Source organism: Lutra lutra, chromosome 3 (genome assembly GCF_902655055.1).
Source record: "Lutra lutra chromosome 3, mLutLut1.2, whole genome shotgun sequence".
In the NCBI taxonomy this organism is placed as follows: Eukaryota; Metazoa; Chordata; class Mammalia; order Carnivora; family Mustelidae; genus Lutra; species Lutra lutra.
Genome location: NC_062280.1, coordinates 100729756 through 100748908, shown reverse-complemented (window position 1 = coordinate 100748908; position 19153 = coordinate 100729756). Strand labels below are relative to the sequence as shown.

Sequence of the window (19153 nt, the reverse complement as noted above, 5' to 3'; positions counted from 1 at the left end):
TGGAACTTATGGAAGGAGGTTGGAGGCTACTGGGTCCCTGGTGGGACATTAATCATGAAACCTAAAATTAATCAAGGAAGCAGGGGAGCTCTGGGCTCTGTTACTAGTTTGGTGTTCTTATGGGCATACTACGGTGGGGGGTGGTTACAGAAAACTAATCTTGACTTGCTTTTTGTTTCTAACTCTGTTTTATTCTATTAGGTATCTGGATTGGTTAGCTATGTATCTCGTTAAATAGGGTTCTATGACCAAGGCAGCTAAGACTTTGCCTATTCCTGCCACCACTACAGCACCTAGACTAGAGAAGGGTTATTAGCATTCAGAAAGTAACCTTCCTGAGACTGAGGTCCATTAGTTACACATTAAAATAGGTTTTGCTTTTAGCTGGCCAAAGCATTCCAACTTAAGTCAGGTTGGCCAAACTACTGGATTAAAAGTAGTCATAAAGAAATTTATCATTTGTATACAGGAAATAGACATTTATATTTATAATTATCAAAATACTTTTCCTAAATTCAGGGGGCAAAATGCTCATATTGGGGTATGTATCTAAAATGCCTGCAAAGGGGGGGAGGAGTCAAAATGGTGGAGAAGTAGTAGGCTGAGACTATATCAGGTAGCAGGAGATCAGCTAGATAGCTTATCAAACCATTGCAAACACCTATAAAATGTCTGCAATGGGCATGTAATGGTACCCTTGCAAATTTATAGTAGTGCACTATACTGAACTTAGGAGCAAAGGACTTCGGGCACATTGAAGCCATAATTCCTTATCATGCTTTTAATGGTTCACTGTAAATTCTTCATAAAGGTTTCTTTATCCAAGAGAAAAAAAAAAGCTCTATATTTTAATAATTTTGAATCCAATTTTCATTAAATCAAACAACACTGGGACAATTTGTTTCATATATATACATATTTTTTTTTCTTCCCAAATCAATACTAGGCCAGTAAAGCACAGGTCATTGAATGGTATACAAATACTCTGACAGTAACATAGGAACAAAAATATGAATGCCTACTGTACAACTCCAGATCATTAGTAGTGACATATACCTCAGGCAATGTACTTAGAACTTGCACTATCATTCTCTGACATATAATTAATCCATTTCATCATTCTGAGGCCAAACAATGTTTAATGATGCCAATAAAAAAGTAATTAGAAACTGTAATTTTGACTTAAGATTGAGAATGTATTTATAAATAAAGCCCAATAAAGCAGTGATTGATCTAAATGTCCTATTCTAAGATATGCCGCTCTTGTCTCTCACCCAATGACATGGAATTACTAGAAAAGGAGGCAATACCTGAAATCATAACCTTTTGTTTAGGGATTGATTACCATAGTAGAGAACCAGACTTCCTGATTATCGAAAAAGACAAACATTTACCCATTAATTTAGGTAAAGAACTTTTTGACAAGTGACTGAAGGTTTCTTCTCCAGGCCTTCACTTCCCTAATGCCCCCATCCACCTGCCACTCACTGCTGTCTCTTAGCCTCTCAGCCTATGATTATTTTTGGATCATGGGGTACACAGACAAGCAACAACAATGGAACAGAAAACCTTTCCTTTCTCTGAACTGCTCAGTTCTGTGAAATCTGTGTGAAAGTGGTTGTGTCTATGAACTCTGTCTCATTAGAGCCAAACGTCTGTGGTGCTCCTTCGTGACTCTGTCATTGAAATGACAAGTTCTCTGAGCACTACGCATTGTTAAGGATGCATGGATTTGGTGGTGGCTCAGGGACCAAAAGCCACAGCTGGACAAAGGCTGAATGACCTGGCATGGATAACTGATAGTCCCAGGTGAAAATGCTACCCTTCAGTCACTGCTTCTTTGGAAAAACCCAAAATTAAAATATAATATGGACCTGTGGTGGCTATGAGGTTAAAAGTAAAGCTCAAAAGTAGAAAAGCAGTGATAGTTTTAGCACATTGGAAACATTAAAAATATTAAATGTTTTTGAAGCACACTTTATCTGTAGGACACCAGAATAGGCCACCTTAGGATTAAAAAAAAAGAGAGAGAGAGAGAGAGAAAGAAAAAAATATGTTGTGTTTGCTTTCAACTTAGTAGAGAGATGTAGTGTACCCACATGATACACTGGAGAATAATCATAAAACAACCCAGGAAAAACTACATAGTTTGGTTATAACAAATTGGTACCAAAGGGAAGAAAAAGGAAGGCATTATCATGGTATCAGAAGTAAAAACTTGAGTCCAGGGCGCCTGGGTGGCTCAGTTTGTTAAGCCTCCGTCTTCAGCTCAGGTCATGATCTCAGGGTCCTGGAATCGAGTCCCACATCAGGCTCTCTGCTCAGCAGGGAGCCTGCTTCCCCCTCTCTCTCTGCCTGTCCCTCTGCCTACTTGTGATCTCTCTGTCTCAAATAAATAAATAAAATCTTTAAAAAACAAAACAAAACAAAAACTTGAGTCCATGCATGCTTCAAGAGATGGACTATTTTAGAAATCATCTTGTTAATTTGACTGCTAACCTGACTGTAATTTGTAGATGGCCAAAGTAGGCCCATGGAATCCAAATAATCAACACGTAGGACATCCCAACATTCTGTTTGCAATAATTTGTGACATTTTTAATTTTTCCAGGGCAGTATCTCTTTTGAACACTGCTGTATTGCCAGTAGCCCAAAATGAGCTCAATATACAGTAAGCAACTGATTAGTATCTGTTCTTTAAGTGAATATTAAAAAAAAATATAGGGGCACCTGGGTGGCTCAGTGGGTTAAGCCTCTGCCTTTGGCTCTGGTCATGATCCCAGGGTCCTGGGATCAAGCCCCACATCGGGCTCTCTGCTCAGCAGGGAGCCTGCTTCTTCCTCTCTCTCTGCCTGCCTCTATGCCTGCTTGTGATCTCTGTCTGTCAAATAAATAAATAAAATCTTTTAAAAAAAATTAAAAATATATATATAGTTGCATTGGGAGTAGGTGATAGGCTGAGAAGACTCACAAGACTCTAGCCATACTTACAGCTGTGATTTATTACAGTGAAAGGACACCATGCAAAATCAACAAAGATAAAGTACATGGATAAAGCCCAGAGGAAATCAGGTGTGAGCTTCTAAGAGTCTTCTCCCAGTGGAGTCACGTGGGACATGCCTAATTCTTCCAACAACAAGTTGCAATAAATATGTTAAATGTTGTCAACCAGAGAAAGCTCATTAGAGACCCAGTTCCTAGGGTTTTCACTGGGGGCTGGTCATACAGGTACTCTCAGCATAGCATCTACCAAAACTCTAGGCACCCAGAAAGGAAGTAGGTGTCCAGCATAAGCATATTGTTTGCAGAAACACTGTAGTTACAATGACCCATTTTTACCAGGGAATAACCCTCTCAAAATCCATGTTCCCAGGTAGACAGCCAAGGGCCAACCTTGTAAGCATGACTAAGCAGATACAAGCCTGCTATGTTAATTCTTTTTGCACAATAGGTTTACTTATTTCTCTTTGGGAAACATCTGATTTTGTGTACCAATGACAACTGTAATGGGCAATTTGACCATTTCCTAATTAATTTGATCATGCATAACTTTTCAAAGTAGGCACAGTGCCGAGTGATATCTTATTTATAGGTCATCTCACCATTGCAAGCCCTGTGTTATTGCTAATAACATCAAGTTCTAATGGTGCTTCATGCATTGTATTTTCATACTGAACCAGCATCCTAAAGAGTTGATTGCTTTTTTATTCACAACTTATAATCACAGCTCTTCTTTTATAGTACCTAATGAAAACAAAATATCAACCAAGAATAGATCTCAATTACCAATTAATTCAAAATGTCAGGAAATATGTGAATTTAAAATTGTTGGATTTCTTTTGTTGACAATTATAGCTCATAAAGAAACCAACAGAAGCATGATAACTTGAAGACATGACTGAGTGTCATCAAATGCAAGCTGAAAAGTGAAAAAGATTCATCAATGATGTAAGTGTTTAGATAGCCAGAGTTGAACATTTTATCAATTGTTTCCTAACTTTCTGAATTATAGTTATAATGCTTAAACCTTTTGCATTTTACAATATATATACCTGCCACATATGTATATTTGAGTGTTACAGCAAGTTTTTAGTGTTTTCCTCCATTTGAATAATAACTGTCCTTTATTTTCTGTTGACCATATTCATTGGTCATTAACCTAAGCCATAATGTCCATTCAGTCATCTATAGTCATCTGCTTCTCCTCAGTGATGACATAGCAGGTGTGTTCACAAGAGTTGAAGACCTGAAGTATTTTCTCATATAAGACACTGAAATACATATCTAGTTTTCAATTTTTTTTTTCCAGAAGAAATCTATTTTTAAACAAACTCTTATTTGGAAGTCCAAGTAAAAAGTAAAAATCAGAGGGGCTGAAGAGCAAAAGATAGAGGAAGCCCAAAGCCGTACTCACTTCCTCTCTGGTGGCAACCTTCTAACAGCTCTCCAGAAAATATCACCAGCACTATTTACTCTTTTTGGAATCTAGCATTCACTTGTTTGTTAATATGCAAAGGTGTCACTCGATCACATTCACAGAGCTGGTTCAGCGGATGAGGCCAATTAAAGTTGCTCTGACCCCAAACAAGACAGGATAATGTTGGATTAGGGCACCTGGGTGGCTCAGTGGGTTAAGCCTCTGCTTTCCGCTCAGGTCATGATCTCAGGGTCCTGGGATCAAGCCCTGCATTGGGCTCTCTGCTCAGCAGGGAGCCTGCCCCACCCCCTGCCTGCCTCTCTCTGCCTACTTGTGATCTCTGTCTGTCAAATAAATAAACAAAATCTTTACAAAAAAAAAAAAGGGATAATGTTGGATTTCTCCACTACAGAGGTGACCTGACCCAAGGCTCCCTACTCAGGGATGAAGTAAGGGAATCCCGCTAGATTACACGTGCCGGACTTCTGTGCTGTTTGGTGGGACCTCACCCTTGAGTCTAGGTTTCTATACTCCATGGAAATGAATTGGCTGCTACATGCAAACAGCGTTTTCACTCCTTTTCCGTAAAAAAACAGCCTTCACTCCCTTTCTGTATCTCTTCATTTTTCTTGAATGCATTTTTCTTCCCTCCTTTAATCTTTGTCCTTTTATAGTCTATATTCACTCTTATGTCTTTTGTCTATAAATTGCAATCATCAGGATTGTTGTGTGAGAATCAGCAAGTCCCTTTGTGCAGTATAAATTAATACTCATAAAATAAGGAGAAAAAGAGCCTCTTCTTATCTATACTCTCGTCTGATAAATACGTTACAGTAAATTACCTAATTAAACAAGCATAACATGAAAATTAGATGTTTGTTTCTATACATCTTTGAAGAAGTAACCGTTTTCCTTCCTGTGTTATTTATTATCCCTTCAATTTGCAAAAGCTGAGTAATCAGGAATTCCACACCATGGCTTTAATTGCAAGCATATCCACTAAGTGCTGATGTGGGATATTCAGCTGCTGAGCTTTTTAAAAGTGACAACTTTTTCTTTTTTCTCCTTTTTTCTTTCCTTAGTAACTAAGGTGGCTTAAATAATCAAACCACGCCCTTATCAGCACAGTGTTCTTCACTATGCATAGTTCCCTTTAATAATCCAGTTACTTGACAACAAAGATACTGACAATGATAATAACTGTAATGAGAGGTAAAATTGGTTCTCTGCATGCCACGTGTTAGGCATCATGTAAGCACTTGAAATGCATCATTTCATTTAATGATGTCAACAAAATTATGTAAACATTTCTTAATACATCCGAGACAAACTAATTCAACCCAGGGGCACTTGCTCATCTCCAGAATTCTGCATCACAAAGAGTCAGGCCCACTGGCTCCCTTGCTGTTCATCACACCTCCTTGGACCATTAGCTCACTTCTCATCCCAGCAGCTGGTAGAGTCAACACTACCTTTACTTGTCAGGAAGACTGAAACTCAATGGTTTCCTTTCCCATGGTCTCTCTCACTTCCCATATCTTACCTACCACCAGGTTCTGCAACATTTATCTCCAAATTAGGGCTTCTCTCACTTTCAGATGCGTGAGACTGCTCTGGGGATCTGGTTAAAATGCAGATTCTGAATCTCAAGGTTGGGGACACATCCATTCTGAACAGCTCACAAGCTTCCAGGTGATGCTGCTGATCCCAGGACCTCACTAAGTAACAAGGTCCTCAGCAATGCTACAGCTGCTCATTTACCTCCTGTCCTCAATTACTGTCTGGACTATGAAAGAGGAAGTGAGAGGCTGATCTGTGGCTGAGATCAGGGGAGTAAATCCCAACATGCCAGCTTTTTCTCATGTTGCTCAGTCAACAATTACCTTTACTCCCCTTTGTCCTTCTTCCTTCTAAAGCTTTTAAGCTCGAGTTGGGGAAACATGTATTCCTCCATTACTTACTGGCCTTACTTTGGGGAGAGGATCACGAATGTCTATGGGTTGCTCAGCTAAATTATTCCAAAATATTTGTATCTGATGACTTTTTTTAAATTTTTTTTTAATTTATTTGACAGACAGAGATCACAAGTAGGCAGAGAGGCAGGCAGAGAGAGAGGAAGGAAAGCAGGCTCCCTGCCAAGCAGAGAGCCTGATGTGGGGCTCAATCCCAGGACCCTGGGATCATGACCTGAGCCAAAAGCAGAGGCTTTAACCCATTGAGCCACCCAGGCACCCCTGTATCTGATGACTCTTAACCCAGATGTCTTACCATGATGAAGATCCTGATTCCAGAAGTCTCCAAGGGACTTTTAGAAAACAGCCTGGTAAAATCTACATTGTGGGCTGGTTGACTTTTAGTGACCTTCAAACCACAACTAAATTACCAAACATACAATGATGAACCCCTTCTCGCCCCCAAAGTTATCTCATTGCCCCATGACACCTTCTTAGTTCATTTTCTTATCCTCAGGGATGATCCTGCCTGGAGAATGCTTTGCTAATGGAACAAAGTATGCGGCTCCATGGCAGTCTGTGGAAAGATGCCATTCAAACAAATTTAAAGGGCCAGGTATGGTGAAAAAACATTAGGAAAAATGGTGAACTGTTTTGATTAGTAAGTCAATGAAATGCAAATGAATAGATTTTTGTTGTCTCTATCTATAAGATTGCCAATAAAAGAGGTACCTGGATGGTTCAGTTGGTTACTCATCTAACTCTTGATTTTGGCTTGCGTCATAACCTCAGGGTCATGAGAGCAAGTTCTGCATCAGATTAAGTGTGTGTGTGTGTGTGTGTGTGTGTGTTTTAAGATTTTATGTATTTATTTGAGGGAAGAGAGAGAGAAAGAGCAGGAATGGGGGGAGAGACAGAAGGAAAGGGAGAAGCAGACTCCCAGGAGAGCAGGGAGCCTGATGCAAGCTTGATCCCTTGACTCTAGGATCATGACCTGAACTGACAGCAGACGCTTAACCCCCTCAGCCACCCAGGGGCCTCTAAGATTAAATCTCTTAAGACTTTATCTCTCCCGCTCTTATTCTTAAAAAAAAAAAAGAAATTAAAAAAAAAAGATTGCCAATTAAAGAATAATAATATTACTGAGGATATGAGTAACCTCATATATTGCTGGTGCACAAGTAAGTGTAAAGGAAATATATGTCACATCTATTAGAAATGTGTATGTTCTTTCCCGTGCCCACCAGCTCAACTATGGAGAACTGATCCAAAAGAAATTATTAGGCAAGTGTGCAAATATAATTTACTTACAGGGGTTTAGATAAACACTGGATCGTGTATAAATTGCATTTCTCAAGATACTGAAAACTCAAAAATAAATAAAATATTTTAAAATATGTAAATTGTTATATTATGTTGAACCATATTAAAATAATTGGTAATTGATGATCTATGACTTAAGAAAATGGCACTTCTGTATGGCTCAATTTAATAGAGTACATATGAGTAAAAAAATGTCAGCACACTATTAAATGCATTTATGCGTGTATATGTTTATATGTACCTAGAAATACATATTAAAGACTTCCAACCAAATGCCAATCATACTTATATCTAAGTGTTGGGAATATATTTACTTCTTTTCTATATTTTATCATTTTTCTCTCAATGAACATAGGCAAGTGTATAATTTCAAAATAAATAAATAAAGAGGCCAGCACTGAGATAACCGATTAGCAATTTTCCCTCACTACCAATTTTAAGCTCATTTCCAGTAACCCAAAGTTGGGGGTACTTCAAAGTATTTTCTGCAGATGGTGACGTGATAATATGTGTTATTAGAAAAAGTAATTTCCAGTTATTGTATTAGAATTCAGTAATTACTTTTCCCATAAAGAAAGTGAAAACTATTAAGAGCAAAAATGTGAAATAAATTAGCTTTATATCCTACACTCAATTAAACTATCATAGCAAGAAGGTAATGAATTAAGATAATTTGAGGATAGGAATAAGGCTTTACAAAGCAGAGATTTAACAGTCTTCTAAAATCCATTAAAAGTACTCCAAAAGAAGATCACAGTAAAGCGGGTAGCCCACAAGATAGTTCAGAGACACTAGCAGGGTGCATGCGAAATAGGTAGAGAGTTTTCAGTCTCAGAAGTCTTAGAGGCTCAAGCACAATGCAGCTCAAGCATGCAAAGCATGGCTTGGTGACAGTGGCCCAAAGAGTCAAGCTGAGTTTTCCACTGGCTTCACCACTCTCTAGAATAGTAAGATAATCCCGGTCTTCTGGGATGTGTTCTCTCAAGGAATCCACATACTATTTGAGCAGGCACTGATGTGTAAGCATTTAATTAATTATAAAGAGCCATTCCTAAATAGTAGTGCTTGCTACTCCCCTACTAAAACCTCACCCATGTCGTCCCATGGCATCTGGAACAAAAATGGGATTGTTTTCTGGGTCTACATAGCTTTAGGGGGGCCTGTCTCACCCATGGTACTCTCTAGGTTCACACTGGCTTTCTCTCTGTTTCTACAGGCCAAACTCTTTCCTGCCCCCATTCTTTTGTGCTTGTTGTTCCCTCTACCAGGAACTCTGTCTCCTGTTCTTCGTGGGGCTAGGTTCTTGTCCTAGGAGCTCAAATGGCAGCCCCAACCATCAGGCAAACGAAAATAATCCCCACTCTTACACCTCTCATTTCCTATTATATCACTTTTTTATGCTTACTTTTCCGCATGGTACCTGTCAACATCTGACACTCCTCCTTGTCCGTGAAGCCCAGGAAACAGGACAGGATGTATTCCCTGTGCCTAGAAGTATGGCACATAGATATTCAGTATACTGTTGAATAAATGCTGTGGCCACCATGGGAGTGGTCTGAGTTGTTTCTTTTATGCGGTTACAACAGTTGAAGGGAGAAACTATGGAGCCCATGGATCTGAGCTTTCTAGAGTCCCAGCCGGAGCTGGTCCAGGTGGCTTTCTGAACCAAACACCGAACTTCTGTTTGGTTCTTCTGGGCACTTCTGTTTCACCTCACTTTGATATGAACTAAGCTACCAGTCACCAGATGGATGCTCAACACTGGCTTCTGTCACAATAAACCCCTAAAGAGACATCTTCTTACCTGAGAATTACGGCATTTTTACATATTCTTTATGATTTTTAGAATAAAATTTTACTGTATATAATCTGGATAATAGAAGTTGTACCTTTTTTATAATGTGAGGTTATTCTTCAATATTGCTTAAATCTTTTTAAAATACACACTGGCACAATTTCCACATGCCTCGCCATCTTGCCAGACATCTTCCTCCTCACTCCCCACTTCCCTGCCTTGAGAGTCACTGAACTAGGACAGTGCTTCTCCAAGCATGATCTTCTTACCCTTGCAGGTGGAGAAATGTATTTTCAGAAGTCTTTGAAAACGTGAATCCTTCCAAAGGGGTATGATGCCTCCAACACAAGTTTGAGAATCACTGAGGTAAAAAGTTAAATGAGGGAGAATATACACTTAAATGCTAATATCTCCGGGAGATCAAACTTTCCATCCATCATTCATATTATAGTGAGTCAGCTTAATCAACTTACTTTCCCCCTCATGTACAACTGAGACTAGCTACTCTGTGAAAATTGGACACTTTGGTGGAAAGAAGAAGGAGAATAGTAATTTTGTATCATGAAGATACAGGTCTTGTTCTCCAAATAGGAGCTCTGGGGCAACTGTATTAGCATAAGAAAGAAGGAAGGAGATAGTAGAAAATGAAATTGGGGCTTTGTGTTCTGAGATAAACTATCATTTTAAATTTTGTTTATTGGCCTTGAGCTCAGGAAAAGAAAATGGAATTACCTTCTTCCATCTTTTTATTCCTGCCAGAATATGGAATTTAGACTTAAATTCTCCTTAGAGGTTTATTTAATTTCTTTATAGTTTAAGGCAACTGTTATAGGTTAATATGTTAAAACCAGACCTCAAACCTAATGGTCTTAATAAAGCAAAATGCATTCTGAATTTTCAAATCCAGTCTACGAATTCTTTAGCTCCTTAGACTGTAATCTCTTAAGGACAGGATTCCATTTGATTCCTTGTTGGAATCCCAGAGTCCTTGGAATTGTCCCTAGAGTAAATTCTGGGTATGAATGCTTTTGAGTTCAAGGGTTGTGATTTGGGAACGCAAAAGCTCATCTGCTGGGGCATGTTTCAGGTTTTCTACTTTAGGGAACTGGTCACGTCTGTGCCATTCATGTGTCTCAAACATGGCTCTAACATTCCTCCCTTGGTTACTGCCCTCTTGCCTGCATGAAAGAGGCCCTTATCATGCCAGAAAACAGTAGGTCACTTGCATATCATCTTCCCAGCAGGAGGCCAGGGAACTCTGTCATGGCCAGAGCTGCCAGCAATGTACTAACAGGCAGAAGGATGCCTCCATCGTGAGAGACCATGTTTCTCACATCAGACCAGACAGTAACTTCATCCAGGAGAAACTTCAGGGGAAAAAACAAACAAACAAAACATGCCCTATTTCAATCACCTCTGCCAAATGAGCGGCATGCTCTCCATTTTGAAGAACTTTATAAAACACAGAGGACTCAAAAATGCAACAGGGGGAGGGTCCAGGTGGGGGTAAAGAGTTCAGCTATATATTTCCTTCCATCATTCCATGAGCAGAAAGGAGTCCAATCCCACTTTCTATAGAGGGTCACAAGCTATTGCAGCTGCAAAGTGATTGGGTACAAGGGAAAATAAATGAAGCAAAAATGCATCTCGTAGAGTGGAAAAGACTTGAAAAAAAGTTTAGTAAGGCCAAAAAAAAAAAAATGACTGGCTTTTCAGCTTCTTATGCATATTGTGAGGGCAGAGAAGAATAATGTGAACATCTTCCTTTTACTGCTCAGTCTAATTTGGCATGCCATTATAATTTCTGGCTCAGTTAGCAAATGACTGGAAACACTGCTTTCTGCAATTTTCCCTAAAATATGACAGTTCTATAAGTTGTTCTATCGATGTACTTGAAACCAACCCAAGATGGGAGTGACTATTATTCTTAATTTTTATTACCGGGGAGGCTTTATAGGGACCTGTGTGGAACTACCTAAGTGGCCATCTACATACTGTGATTATGAATTTGAGGGAAGGAAAGACTTGTCCAATTTCAGGAATAAAGATGCCTGGAGTTCTACCATTAGAGATTAGCTCCTTTGGATTACACTTCTGCCCTCTGGAGTAATATTTTTCCATATGAATATACTTGAAAATGTTACAAGAAGCAATCACTACTGTCATCTTCACATCAGAAGGGGCACAAATGTCTTGAAGTTACCGGAGGGGACAGAGAAGGGAAAGCCTATTTAGAGACAGACAGAAGAAGAAAAAAAAAAATTTAAAGGGCTCAAGTTCTGAAGCAAGGCATTTAAGACAAGTATTGTTTTTCCTTACAAACAAGGTGACCTTAAGTAAATTACATAACCTCTTTGAACCTTGAAGATTCTTTTTTTTTTTTAAGATTTTATTTATTTATATTTTATTTTATTTATTGACAGAGAGAGCACAAGTAGGCAGAGCGCCAGGGAGAGGGAGAAGCAAGCTCTCCACTGAGCAGAGAGCCAGTTCTGGGGCTCGATCCCAGGACCCTGGGATCATGACCTGAGCCAAAGGCAGCCTCGTAACCCACTGAGCCACCCAGGCACCCTGAACCTTGATGATTCTAATCTGTAAAGTGAATGACAGAAGAGATTCAAAAAGCACAGGAAAGCAAGTCAAGACAATGCTAGATCGTCAGGTTGGCCATTACTACAGCAGGTTCTTAATCCCAGGGGGCCTGCTGAGAAGGTTAGTGTGACATCTCTTGGAAATGCCACATCAGCACCAGACCCCTGTTGGTCAAGGATGGCCCTGTAGGCACACACTGTCCTTCACTGGGCTCGTGCCTGTGCAAATGCATGGTGCTGCCAGTTTGCACCTGAGAACAACTGGTACCAGCCCTCACCCAGCTGGTCGCGACAGCAGTGTCTAGAGAAGAGGGAAGGTGGGGGATTGTATGTATCTCAAAAGCAGTGCCAGATGCATACATTTTATGTGTATGTCTTTAGCTATTTCAGATCTACCTCCTGTCTTTCTGAAGTAAGTTCCACAAGAGCAGCACACTTTCGGTCAGTACTGTTGAATAAATGAAAGGACAAAAATAATTGCCTTTGTACTTTAACTGTGACTTTTTTTTTTTTTTTTTTTTTTTTTTTTTTTTTTGGTATGGACTTTCCTTCTGAATTGCTTTTTTTTTTTCTGTTGTTTTGGCCTGTTCTATCATTGGTGTTTAGCTTTTTCTGTTTAAGCACCTTCCACTTTTCAATTAACTTTGTTTTTACCATTTTTGCTTAGATGCAATTTTACACCTCCAATAACTGAGTTAAGGGTCTTTCCAAATCTTGTTTACTTTTAGATGCTTTAATTTAGTTCTTATATTACATCATTAAATTTCTTTAAATCCTTACTAAACTAGCTTTTAATTTTAATGATTTTGCTCATAGATCCTTTTTGTTTCCAATCTGTATTTTAATTTTCCTTGTAAAGGAAATGCTTTGTGCTTTTGGATTAGTGTATTTCACCAATGCTGTCTCATTTGATTATTATATAGACTTTACGTGACAGAAATGACAGGAGCAAAATATGGTCTCTCCCGATTGTTACAACTGGAAAGCTCAAAGGTGTTTTCAAGTTGATGTCCAGTGGTTCTCACCTTCTTTCCATTCCACCACGCGGGGTGCATCGTGAGAAATTACTGAAACAAGCTAATTGAAATCACTGAAATTACTCTCAAGAAAAGCTGGGATACGCTAACATTTACTTTACGGATGCAGTTAACATAAAATGCTACTATAGTCACTAGCCACTTAATTACTTACTTTTGCACAATGTGTTTATGCATGGTTCTGAACACTCTAAATCTGTAAATGTGACAATAAAATAAAAAGAGAAGTTAAACTGGTCTTGATAACAGCTACACTTCATTGACCATTTGATTCTCATGTCCTCTCAGAAGCAGTCAGTATAACTCTTATTTTTCTTCTGTACTTAAATGGCTGACTTTATATTCTATAAACTAAATATTCTAATTCTAAGGAGTTTTCTTCCTCTGATTTTTTGCCAGAGCTAAATGTAAATATAAAGAATTGTGGTATGGTTACACACACACACACACACACACACACACACACACACACGTCTTAACCTTCATCTCTCATCTACAAACCTAAAGGAAAATAGAATATTAGTTATTCTCATAATCAGTATGAAGATTTCCAAGGAAAATGTACAACACACACACACACACAATTTTAATTGGTAGGCTTAGGCTCAGCTTCCAGAGCTGACTTTGAAAAATATAGTGACTTTGAGCCACTTTAATTCCTTCACTACCCTCAGCTATGAATCAGAGTAAGACTTGTTTAGGGCTACTTTTAAAAGGTTGTCCTAAGGATAAAATGGGATGATGCATTTGTGAAAGGAATTTGAAGAATAACAAGTATCCCACAAGATTTCCTGTGCCTTGTAAAAGCAAAATAAAAAATTATATTTTCTTGTTAAGAAAATGATACATGAAAGAAACAAGTGTACGGCATGAACACGGGGAAGCAAAAGAAAGCAAGAAGGTATGCAACCATGAAGCGAATGCTTAGTCTCCAAGATCAGAGGCTTAAAGAGAAGGACATATTTAAACATTAAAAAAAAGAAGAAAAGAAAAGAAAGATCCCAGTGCACTCAAGGAAAGAGAAGTCCCCCCAAAATCCTTCCTGCTTATTCTTCCAATATTACACACAGCTGGGCCCACCTTACCACTTCCTGGATGACACCAACTTTTTTTTTTTTTAATCATTTTTTTAAATTTATTTTCAGCATAACAGTATTCATTGTTTTTGTACCACACCCAGTACTCCATGCAATCCGTGCCCTCTCTAATACCCACCACCTGGTTCCCCCAACCTCCCACCCCCCCACCTCTTCAAACCCTTCAGGTTGACACTAACTTTATCAACTTTTCATTAAAGCCAAACTTGACTTAGTACAGTCAATGATGGACTGTCTTTACACCAAGTGTATCCTTTGTATAATTGACTGTGTAATGGCAGAAATTGAGAAACTGGGACAGAAGTATTGAGTGGCTCTAAGGATTGCCAAGGATCTCAGATTTGAAAGATTTGAAAGATTACCATGCACACACAAGGGAACCTATGCAGATGACTGCTTAGTACAGCACAAGTGTTACATTGTGGCCACAGCCGATCAGGACCTTAAAGGAAGGGTCCAGAAGATTGCTGGAGTTCCCATCATGTACATTTCTAACCATAGGTACAACATTGATGATTATGGGGCCCTTCAGTTCTAATTCTTAAAAGATGGTGTTTCTCTGTCTTCCTTTAGCAGCTTTTTCTGTTGCCAGTTCATATTAGCAATATGCTAATAGTACAAATATTCTTCTTATCCATTTGCTCTGTTGTGAGCTGAGTATGGTTAAATACAGTCACTTTTTGATGTTGTTTTGAAATTGATATTTTGTTTCATTTTAAATATTGTTGCATCTTTTTATAAATCAGATGATTGCTCATATATAAAAAAGAAAATGATACATGAGGATTATGGAGAATCTGGAAGATGCATGCATGCCTGGACACAAATGTGGGTGGCCTTGGACACTCATTCCTTTCTCCCTTTCAGCAGTTAAGCAAGAAGCTGGCGGTACAGGTCTGAGATAAATCGATGGAAGAACAAGCAGATATCACAGACTGAGCTCACAAGATTTGGCCCTTTTTTAAAAGGTCATTTTCTCTGTCAGGAGGCTTCCATTATTATATTTACCTAGATGTTCCCTGTTTCCCTTTTTCTATATGTAGAAGATCACAGCGGTGGTGTTTCCTCATCAAGGATGCTTTTCACAGTATGTCAAGTTCTGCTGGTTCCAGAGTATTTCTTGATGAAAAAACAATATGAGTTTCTGTATCATGTGCCCTGAAATTGTTATCAATGAATTTTTTCATGTGCCTGCACCATGTGTCACAAAGAATGGGTACACCTGTTTTCCTTTGCACAAAAATAAAAGAATAAGTGCATAAATAAATATTAAGCCATGAATCCCACAGCCCATGGATAACCACTTAATGACATTTCTAACAGCACTTTGAATTCATTTGGAAACATTAAAGTGTCTGAAGATTCACAGCTAAAAGCAACTTGCCTCTGTGAGTTTTTCCAATCATTTATATAGCAAACTGATAACAGCCATGTATCAAGAAGATTTAGAGAAAAACAGAACCTTTTGCCCCTGAACTGTATGTGTAGAGACATTTCCCTGGGTGAATGGAACCTTCTTGGTATTGATATCCCTCTCTATAGAAAGTTATTTTGCATTTATTCACTTATTTTTTTTATCTTCTTCAACTATTTTTTTGTTGGCTACAAATACATAGCATTTTTTTGAGAATCTTAAGAGTGGTTAAAAAGGGAAAGAAAGTTGTGAAACACATTCCTTGCCTTCTGAAACTTATATCCTAGTAGGAGAGACAAGACAAGCACATGTAAATTGTTTCATTCACCATTATATTCTTAGTAACTGACAAATGGTACTCAACAGAATAATCTCCCCGATAGTACTGTAATGTTCTTGACTTAAAGAATGTCTTGTCTCATATCTATCCTCAACATGTGCAAAACTTTCATTTGTAACAAGTCAAAATAAGAATGTATTCAAGTAATTTAACTAGGAAGTCCATTAATTTAAAATATGCTCATGTTGATAAATTAACCAATCAATTCTGTAAGCATTTCAGACATCTTACTTGAATACAGTTTAACAAAATTTCTAATAATGAAAATAATAACACCCTTCAAACACCAAAGCATTTTTCTTGAGGACTGTGGCATCTAAATAAGTGTATTCATAATTTAATGATGTGTTAAGGTAACAGTAAACACTGAAAATTTAATGGAATTTAAGGATAACAACTGGCTGTTTTAATGTATAAACATACTGTCTTTTAGTATATATCTTAAATCCAAATTGTCTCCTGTACCCTAAGGCATTAAATAATAATGAACTCAAACTTCTGGAATTAGATTGATACTTAGATTGGTGCTTACATTGACTAACTATAAATCTTTTAGATTTTCCTAGGAATATAGGTTCACACATAAAGAAGGCTCCATGGGGAAAAAAAATGAAGTATGACAATTTGCCACCTGCTTTGTTTCCTCAAAGCAAAAGTTTAAAAATAGTTGATGGAATTAGGTTACAAAAACCTATGTTATCACAACAGTATCATCTGCATTTGATCCTGTGAATTAGGCAGGGTAGATTTTTCCTTCTTCCTTTCTTCCTTCTGTCCTTTCTTTTCCTTCCTTTTTCCCTCCCTCCTTCTCTTTCTTTCCTTCCTCCCTTCCTCCCTTTCTTCCTTCCTTAACTTCCTCCCTCCCTCCCTTCTTTCCTTCCATCCTCCCTTCCTTCCTTCTTAACTTCCTAACTTCCTTCGTCTTTCTCATATTACCCTCAGAGAAAACCATTTCGGAATTTTTTTTTTAAGATTTTATTTATTTATTTGTTAGAGAGAGAGAGTGCACAAGCAGGCAGAGTCAGAGAGAGAAGCAGGCTCCTGGCCAAGCAAGGAGCCTGATGCGGTACTCGATCCCAAGACCCTGGCATCACAATCCAAGCCAAAGAGAGCAGCTCAACTGACTAAGTCACCCAGGCGTCCCAGTTTTGGAATTCTTGACAACCATGGTCACTAAAGTGTGAAAAGTTAAATTCCATGTGATGAAGTAATAATAACAGAATTCCCGAGTCCTGTCAGAGGATTCTAGTGCAGTTCTGGGCATTCCTAATGCCAGGATATGGTAAGGGGGTGATTTTCACAGGTCAGAACACATTATAAACAGGCCACAGAATCAAATGGGATGTAAGGTCAGGTTGGGCTTATGATGGGATATAAAGTGTAAATTGATATTCAATGGGACCCTGTCAAAAATTAACAGTATGTTTGAAAGGATTCAGTCATGAGTTCAAGTTTTGTAAGATAAAAAGGCAAAAGGGACCTCTAAAGAAACTGGAAGACCTCTCATGTTCTTGATATAACTTTGAAGAGGAGCTGCTTTGGACCTTAGCTAACTACCTCAGAGGAAGCTTGTCATTTTGTTAACACTAAAAGTCCTACTGGAACATCTATATCCATATCTATCTGTATCTAGAAAGAGAGCAAGCCTCAGAAGGGTCTGGTTGCCTTAATGTTTTTCTTGTGAGTACTTAGCTTAATCTTTATGAAACATGGTCTTCACATGCACATTCAGGAGAGAAAACTAAGGGTTTTATCTAAAATTTCATTCCCCAGAGGTATATACTAATTAGAAGACCATCATCAAAGTGTTGTAATTTTTACATGTATAAGAAAGAGGAGAATAGATTATACAGTATTTTTCTAGTATCACAGATGATTTTGACATTACTAAATTGTGCATTGTCTTTCATTCAATTAAATTCATGATTTGCTTTATATGTTAGAACCCTGTGGCAGAGACTGCCTTGCCGGCACCCAAATTCCCATTGTATCTTCCACCTGAACATATAGGTGGACTCCATATTCCAGCATCTTTGGGTATTAGGAGCTACCATGGGTCAAGTTCGGACCAATGGGAATGGCATGAAATTGGCCCATACAGTTTCCAGGCCTGACTCCTGCACTCTCCTGTGCCATCTTCCATGATTTCTCTTTTCTTTCCATCTCCCAGCTTAATTAATACAGTTCCAATGGGACACTTCAAGACTCTAGAGCTTAATGAAGCCATTAGATGGAATTCCCAGAACACTCAATAACTGTGTGGTGCAGAACCAACCTTCTTCCCCATCCAACTTATAGCAACTATACTATGAATAGAAAACAAACCCTTACTGTATTAAGCCATGAAAACCTGGGGCTTTTACAGATTTATCTGCTGCAACTATTGTTATATGACTAATTAGATATTTTTGATTATATGAACAAATCACATTTTACGGAAGTAAACATCCCAACCATGACCAATGTCACTTGCATTTTATTTTTTGTCACCAGCATTTTAATGAGTTAAACATTTTTGCTTATGTAATACACTTTAACATCTTCCATTCTGAAAATCAACTGTGATCTTCTGAAACCAGGGTAAGACTTAGTCTACTGTTATAAACATAGTCCCTCAATATTACTTAAATGTGATGATGATAATGATGATGATGATGATGAAGAAGAAGAAAAGGAAGACAAAGGAGGAGGAGGAGGGGGAGGAAGATGAAGAGAAGAAGAAGGAGAAAATTGGTAGGGATGATGATGAGGATGTCGATAATATCTTACTGAATTTATTTCTTATTAATAATATAGCTTATTTGATTATCTCACCCTCAGACACATTCTGGATAATACTATTATTCTCATTTTAAAGGTACTAAATCTGAAACCAGGAAGTGTTAAGTAACTAATGAAAGACAAAAAATATGCAAATTTATATCCAGATTTTGACCCTAAAGTGCTTTCCCACCACCTTACAGTTTTTTATGCAGATCCTGTCACCAAATCATGGGTGAGCATGAGTCTATCTAAAGGGCATGGAGCTGTTTGGGTATGTCACATGACAAAACTCAGTATAAAATATCTGGATACTACAGATCAAGGCATTTACGTTCAATGGGGTCATTACAATATAGCCAGGACATTACATTGCATTTGAAGAGATGTGAAGTTGTCATTTAAACCTTTGTTGCTGTTGGCATTA

At 38.2% G+C, this 19153-nt stretch overlaps 1 protein-coding gene and 1 pseudogene across 1 annotated transcript in view; one reads left to right on the top strand and one right to left on the bottom strand.

The window, feature by feature from the left end:
* The window catches only part of DPP10 (dipeptidyl peptidase like 10), a 1393698-nt gene that overhangs the window by 1004597 nt on the left and 369948 nt on the right, over positions 1 to 19153 (bottom strand). The gene's annotated exons all lie outside the window — the stretch shown is intronic.
* Positions 14000 to 14750, top strand: LOC125095974 (rRNA-processing protein FCF1 homolog; annotated as a pseudogene).